The following is a 7,143-nucleotide window of genomic DNA, read 5'->3' as shown; positions in this document are numbered from 1 at the left end:
AGGGGGACACCTGTTTGTGGGGACAGAGCCCTAAAGTGATTACACTATTTTACCTAACAAGTTATATTTTGCAGCTTCCTCATTTTAGGGAGAAAAACAAAACAACTCCTTAGGTGTTTGGGCACATTTGTTTTCCCTGTAGATTTTGGTAATTACATTGTCCTGATATCTAGAACTCACTGACAGTTTGAAGGGGGCTCAAGTTAGAGCAGTTTCACATAAAACAAAGAAGGGCGGAGACTGACCATTAGAACTCTAAAGCTGTAATTTTCTGGTGTCAGAATGTAAGAAGAAAAGTGACAGTTGAGTGTCCAGCACAAGTTTTGTCAAATGTTTGTTGGTCAGACATACAGTGAATACATGAAGAAATAAAACGAGTTTTTTTTTTCCTAAGAGTCGCCTGTGTGATTATTTGCTGCAGTGACAATTCAAAATTACGGTGCATCAAAGTGCAAAAATCTGTCTTGATAGGAATTTGGGGCAAACGGCAGTCATTCAGAATTACTGAGCGCCAGCTTGCTATCCATTGTAAGCATCCATTAGAAAGATTTAAGGATTGAAAATACAGTCATGCCTTCTGTATCTAAAGCTATAGAGCCATGCTCTGGTTTCTCTTCAGATCTTATAAATCTTTCATCTTTTTTAAAGGTATAGGACCCATCCGGTGCCAATTACACGATTGTTAATTACACAGACTTCTGTGTTGGTGTTGGGTGTCTTGTTCTCTAAGAAATTGGAGCTTAGGGAACTGCGACCCAAGTATACACCACATACTATTGGATTTGACATGTTAAAGACCCCACACACACACACACACACAGACACACACTCATCTTGAGAAGTTCCAGCCCTCTGGGATGTACCCAGAATCAAATAGATTCCAGCTGAAGAGAACCGTTTGAGTGGGAAACACAGGGGTGGGAATAGAGAAGGCTGGAAAGGGGGAGCTTTGAACACTAGCATTAAAACGGTGTTGGCAAGAACTGGACAATTCGCTATTACTGGAAAACGTGTGCGTGAATGAGTGTAACACGCCCAAGTCAGCGAGGGAGCCTGGGACACACCCCACGTGGACACTGCCACATGCTCCCTGTAATTTATCAACCGTGAGCATAAAGCGAATTACAGTTTACGAAACAGGATGTCCGTGTTACACCGTAGCGACGTTCTTTTCCTCTGTGTCACTTGTTTTGAAAGGGAATACAGAAGACGAAATGCGAATAAAATGCAAGAACAGCCGATGAAAGCACACAAACTCGCACACGAATAACCACTTGGGGGCGCAGGACTAGACTGATCCACATATCTTTAGAATTGTGGTAAAGTAAACCACGCAGTGGCTCGTTGGTCTAGGGGTATGATTCTCGCTTAGGGTGCGAGAGGTCCCGGGTTCAAATCCCGGACGAGCCCTCCTTTTGCAATATGAGTTTTTTTAGGGAACTGGTTAATAAATGCTATGAATATTATTCCAGAGCATGGAGAGTTTTTGAGCTTAGATCGTACTGCAGACGTCGCCGTCTCTGCGCCCGCGCCGCGTGGAGCACGCCGGATGCAGCGCGCCCAGCTCTGATCATCGGGGTCCACTCGCTGCCCGGAGACCCCGCGAGCGCCCTGCGTTCCACTCCCGGGTGTGCAGGCGAGGGCGTGTGATTTAGGTGAAATGCCGTGCCTGGTACACCAAAACCACAGATCGTGTGATTGTGCTCCCTTGATCCGAGCTTTACAAAACGAAAGGGATCAGCACTGGCTTGTTAGACGAGAAAGGCTCCATTTCAGTCTTAGATCGGGATGTCCGAGAAAGATGAGATTGTTTTAGTTTTCAGATGGAGAGGGGGAAAGAAAAAGAGTAAAAACCCCTGGGCTCGTCCGGGATTTGAACCCGGGACCTCTCGCACCCGAAGCGAGAATCATACCCCTAGACCAACGAGCCGCTGCCGGGTGCAGGGCTTCTGGCGCCTCCCTTCAGCATAACACTGCCTCGCTAGCCCCGTCCCGAGAGCGCTGCAGCGACCCTCCTGCCTCGGCGCCCTTCTCCGGCTCCCCAGCTCTTGACCCGGAGCCCCGTTACGCACAGCCGGGTTGGGTCGCGGAGAGCTGGCGAGTTTACGAGCGCGATTCGGCTCGGAAAAAGGGATCCGGCAGGGAAGCGGTCCCCGCCCGCCCCAGCTCAGCCGGGTGCACGCTGTCTGAACGCTGGTCGCCCGCCCGGACCCCATCTGAATCCCGCCGGTCCGTCCCAGGCCCTCATTTCCAGGGCGCCTCTCCGTGTGGCAGAGGAGGAAACTGAGGCGCAGAGATAGAGGGAGCGGGGATGGCAGGGCTGGTAACAGGGGACGAAAATATATTGTACACATTGGACCCCAAAAATGTAAGAAATGGGGTGGGTGACGGAAGAAAAAATAAATAGGCTCTGTGCCGTACAAGTCTGCCAAAAGAATATAAAAATGTGAAAAAATAAATTCAGAAAGAATTCAAAAAACGAGCCGCGTGGCTAGAAAGTGGTGGCAGGAAGTGGGAGGTGCTAGCTCAGGGCTGGGACAGAAAAGGCAGGGTTGGGGAGCAGGGGGAGGCCAGTAGCCCGGATGGGTCTTCACACCCCTGCCCCAGCCTGAGGTCCCGCAGGCAGGGGTCGCTGGATCGATCTCTGGCTAGTGGGGGGGGGTGCAGATTGATTATTCTTTTTTCGTGTTCTCTCTCTCTCTCTCTCTCTCTCTCTATATATATATATATATATATATATATATATATATTTTTTTTTTTTTCCCCTTTTTTGTTTTAGACGCTTCTCGTTTATAGTCCAGGCTGGCCTATATAGCCTAAGCTGACTTTGAACTCACAGAGATTTTTCTGCTTCAGCCTCCAGAATACTGAGATCAACAGGCATGCACAGTCCACCATGCCCAGTATTATTTATCCCTCTTTTTAGAAATAAATGTCTATCCTTGAAATAAAATGGATTTGAAAAAGAAATAAATAAATATCTGAAATACAGAATGAATACACTTGAGTGTGGAGACCCTGTCATCTCCTCTGGATCCTTGCACCTCCCCCTTAACCCCTCCATCCCCAGATCCCCGCTCTCAACTTCACCTCTCCGTTTACTGTCTTTCTTTAATTTTGCTCTTCAAATCGTTTTACTTTGAGTTCCTCATATGAGAGAAAGCGTGTGCTGTTTAACCTTCGTGTCTGATTTGTTTCAGTCCGCACTGTGGTCTCCAAGTGCACCACAAGGCCCCGTTTTCACAATCCGCTTGCATCTTAGGGTTACCTTTAACTCGGGGTGTGGGATGCCTTCCCTGGATTTTAGCAGCAGGCACCTGGCTTCCCTTCCTCCTCCCTCTCTCCCACTTGATGCGGTGGGTTGCTGGGGAACACTCAGGTCACCGGTTCAGGGCCCGAGCTCACGCCCTTGGGGAAAATCCAAGGGCAAACAAGTGTGAAAATTCCTAAAAACAAAGCACAAACCTTGACAGGCCTTTCTAGGAGCTCCCAGCACCAGGGTGAGCTAAGTCCGCGCAGGCGCAGACGCCGTGTGGGCGTCGGGTGGGCTAAGCCGCAGGCCTTTTGCTGACTTTGCTGAGCACACAACCTCAAAGTTGTTTCTTGTTAATTCCGGAGCCTGCCTTTCCGAACCCTAAAGTTGTCTATGACAGCTCCATGCTCTTGCAGCAACAATACAACATCGTTTTATTTATTTTTCTACTGTACGGGGGAAAAAAGTGTCCAGCCTGTCAGGGAGACGCCACATTGTTTGACTTCTGTGCGTCCACCCTGCCTGAGGCTCCTGATGGCCGCTTTGCTGAGGGCCAGAAGGGTGGGAAGGAGGCAGAGGACCCGCGGCTCTTGGAGAACTTTGAAATCCATCACTCGATCTTCTAATTCCACGTAAGGGTTTTGGCGGCATCGGGGCTTTTGAGAATGGTGAGAATGTTCATTTTAATGTAGGTCAGATGCACGAGAGGGAGCAGATGCCCTTTCCCAAATGATTAGAATAACTCTTGGGTGACATTACTGAAACTGTGAATGGGGTTTTAGTCATTTGTGGTGGTAAATGAGTGACTATTTTTATAACCCGGTGATGAATAATATTGCTTACCCATGTGTTCTGACCCAGGTTAGGTTCTGACCCAGTGGAGACCCAGACGTGGCCTCAGGTTGGACTGGTCAGACTTTAGACCTCTTGCTGCTGGGGTACACTGGCTTGGTAGGTTTGTTTCCTCCATTATAAGCTTTGCCCTGACTTAAACAGAAATGTGGGTCTAACAGAAAATGTGCATCCTTTGGTAATGTCTAGTCCAATGTTCTGCAGTAACTTAAGCTATTTTTTCACAAAACATATTTCTGGTCGTGCCCCCACCAGGATACTTCTTCTGAGGTTTGTCCATCCCTGTCTGTGAATTGTGCAATCCCTTCATGAGTCACCATTAATTTATTGGAGCCAGCCCACTGATTTTTCATTCAAAAGCTTTCCCTTAGGGCTGGGGATTTAGCTCAGCTGCATAAGCACCTGCCTTGCAAGCAGGCAGTCGTGAGTTCGATCCCTGGTACCGATAAAAAGGAAAAAGACCAAACAATAAATAAATAAATAAATAAAAACAAAAGCTTTCCCTTGATACAGGTTTGGCATTGTGTGAGGTCATAGAGGTGATGTGCTTGTAGGGTCTAAATTATAAAAGAATTCTTTAGACAAGACACTGTCTCTTCTGTCAAGGAATCAGTCTTATTACTTTTCTGTTTTATGCAGCAGACTGTCCTACTCCAACTGTTGTTGGGTTAACAGGACAAAAGTGTGTAGTTTTTGAGTCAGGCATGGTGGTACACACCTGTAATCCCAGCATCTGGGAGGGTGTGGCGAGAGGATTATGAGAATTATTGAGGACAGCCTGGGCCACATAGCAAGACTCTGTCTCAACAAACAAACAAAGTATATAGTTTTCTTGATCAAATTTGTGATTTGTTATAAAGACCTGCTCTTGAGAATGTTACCAAAAACAAAACAAAAAACCCAGAAACTCCCGAAAAACTAGGTAAAGTAAAATTCATACTTTATAACAACCAAAGTTGAAAACAAAACCTATATAATGCACTAAAAAATCAGAAGGAACTCTATAAAATGTTAATGCTATTTAGTCATCTCTGGGGAGTGAAATTGTAAATGATTTTTATTGACTTCTTTAAAAATGTTCTACCCCACTACAAGTTTTCTAACATAAAGATGCATTGACTGAATAATGAGAAAAAATAAGAATAATTTCTATTCTTAAAATGCAAGAAAATAGGGCCCTTAAAACTGTGCTTCCTTGTGCCTGTAGAATGAATAGGGGTGCAGGACTAGAAACACTGTAAAATAGACTTCTTGTGCTTTCCCAGGTCGTGTGATTCCAGAAGTCATCAGCAGAACCATTGTGTCACTCCTGGGAGGCCAGGCGGGGCACTGATGGGAGCTGCCTGACGTCACCCAGCAGCCCTGGTTTCCTTAGACAGCAGGGATTTCCAAACTGGAGGTTCTATCTGAAGAAGTCATTGTTTTCTTGGAGGAGAAAGAGTATCTGCCTCTTGGTGAAAAACATCTTTTTTTTTCTAAACCATCTTTTGTGTACCAACCGTACAATGGTTCTAGAATCTTGTTTTTGAATGCTGCGTAAGGTACAGTTCATTCCATTCATCCTTTAAAAACAGAAGCAATTGCTGAGTGGGTGTATTAGTCATTATCCTGTTGCTGGGAGAAAATAACCTACATTCGAAACTTACAGGAGCAGGTCATGGCTTTCAGAGGGTTCGATCCATGGCCTCTGCCTCCAGCGTGGAAATGGCATGGTGGAACACATGACTGAGGAAAGCTTCTCGTCCCATAGCAGCTAGGACGTAGAGAGAAAGGAGGAGCCAGCAGGTGAGCTGCCCACTTCCAGGTCATACCCCAGCGACCTGGTCATGCCAGCCAGGCCCATCTCCTAACCGCACTGCGTTCATCTATGTACCAGGACTCGTGCTGGATGGATGTACTGACGAGTGGCAGTGTCTCCACGATCCAACACATCCTCCCGATCCACACATGGGATGGGGGGGATATTAGATCTAAATCGTAACAGTGTGATAACTGATTTTATAAATTTGCCCATTTTCAAGAAATTTATTTCAAATTTCTGTGTATAACTAGATCATGAAGGGCTGGAGCCAGTGATTGAGTATTTTTGTGACTCAATCTAAAAGCACAGAAATTACGAGGAGAAAGACAAAGAACGGAAAGACCTTTAATGCAGGCACGGGAGAGATTCATGCTCTGAGAATGCGGGAGCTCTCTCGGTGGACAAAGGATTGGGGGTCGCTTATGAAGATTACCTTTCTGGAGAGGAGTATGGTTAGCTGACAGTGATAGATTGCTATGTGTTTGTGTGCACAGGATGGGGATTGGGAATCTTTGGAGCACACAGGAAGGAGAGGTGGAGTCTGGCTTGAATCAGGAAGAAAAAGTCTGATAAGGTATTCTTTGTGGTTTCTTTGCTGTGTTAGACCATCACCATGAGGATGCAGCAGATTTATGTAGTTAAAAACCCTGTCAGTACTTCCCAGCTGTCCAGGGAGAGATGCTAGCCTGTCTCTACCTTTCTGCCCATATCCCTTCAAAGCATTTCCCTGACCAAGGTGGTCCAGCTCCCTTGGAGAATCCCAACTGTCCAGAATTAGGAGGAAGAGTAAAAACTCTTTTGTTCTTGTGGGTGGTGTTACTCTTCTGGCCGCCTTTCACAGAAATGTCCGTGAAGCACGGACATTTATCATCTCTGCAGTCTCAGAGGACCACAGTTTCCTGCTCCATTTAACCACAGTGGGAATTCTCACAGCTCTCCTGGGATCTGAGGGCAAACAGTGCTCCTTTCTCAGCACCCGCAGTCAGGCTGGTCAGATCACACTGGTCTCCTTGGGAGTCCAGTTCACCCCAAGGAAGAATGACAGAAAAGTGGCTTCCTGCTCAAGACCTCTATGTACTTTGTGCTTCATTGTTAACCCTCTGTGGGACAGAGCTCAAAAGCCACTTCACAACTGACTGGGGGGTGGGGAGCACCTGCAATTTCCAACTACTCCTCGGCAGGCTGAGCAGGTAAATTCAGCATCATCCTGTTCGACTTAATGATGCCCTGTCTCAAA

General features: G+C 46.6%; 2 non-coding genes across 2 annotated transcripts; one reads left to right on the top strand and one right to left on the bottom strand.

The window, feature by feature from the left end:
- Positions 1 to 1,338: 1,338 nt before the first annotated feature.
- On the top strand, positions 1,339 to 1,410 carry Trnap-agg (transfer RNA proline (anticodon AGG)). The gene has a single exon. It is a non-coding gene; the product is annotated as a tRNA-Pro (tRNA).
- Positions 1,411 to 1,858: 448 nt separating this feature from the next.
- Positions 1,859 to 1,930, bottom strand: Trnap-cgg (transfer RNA proline (anticodon CGG)). Its single transcript has one exon. It is a non-coding gene; the product is annotated as a tRNA-Pro (tRNA).
- Between the last annotated feature and the right edge of the window lie 5,213 nt (positions 1,931 to 7,143).

This window comes from Cavia porcellus, unplaced genomic scaffold, assembly GCF_034190915.1.
Source record: "Cavia porcellus strain 051 isolate PalLab524CR breed Dunkin Hartley unplaced genomic scaffold, mCavPor4.1 scaffold_7, whole genome shotgun sequence".
NCBI classification, from domain to species: domain Eukaryota; kingdom Metazoa; phylum Chordata; class Mammalia; order Rodentia; family Caviidae; genus Cavia; species Cavia porcellus.
The sequence above is the reverse complement of the archived record's forward strand: the minus strand, read 5'-3'. Positions and strand labels throughout refer to the sequence as shown.